Consider the following 389-nt stretch of genomic DNA (forward strand, 5'->3'; position numbering starts at 1 on the left):
GTAATTGTTGCTTCTTGTTTTTTTTTTTTTTTTTTTTTTTTTTTTTTTTTTTTTTTTTTTTTTTTTTTATTAAAGTTGGGGTTCTGTTCTTGTGGCTGTCTTCTATTTGGTTTGTTGAAGAATTACTTTCTTGCCTTTTCTAGGGTGTAGTTTCCATCCATGTGTTGGTGTTTTCCCTTTATTATCCTTTGAAGGGCTGGATTTGTGGAAAGATATTGTGTAAATTTGGTTTTATCATGGAATACTTTGGTTTCTCCATCTATGGTAATTGAGAGTTTGGCTGGGTATAGTAGCCGAGGCTGGCATTTGTGTTCTCTTAGTGTCTGTATAACATCTGTCTAGGATCTTCTGGCTTTCATAGTCTCTGGTGAGAAGTCTGGTGTAATTCT

This window comes from Mus caroli, chromosome 7, assembly GCF_900094665.2.
Source record: "Mus caroli chromosome 7, CAROLI_EIJ_v1.1, whole genome shotgun sequence".
Taxonomy (NCBI): domain Eukaryota; kingdom Metazoa; phylum Chordata; class Mammalia; order Rodentia; family Muridae; genus Mus; species Mus caroli.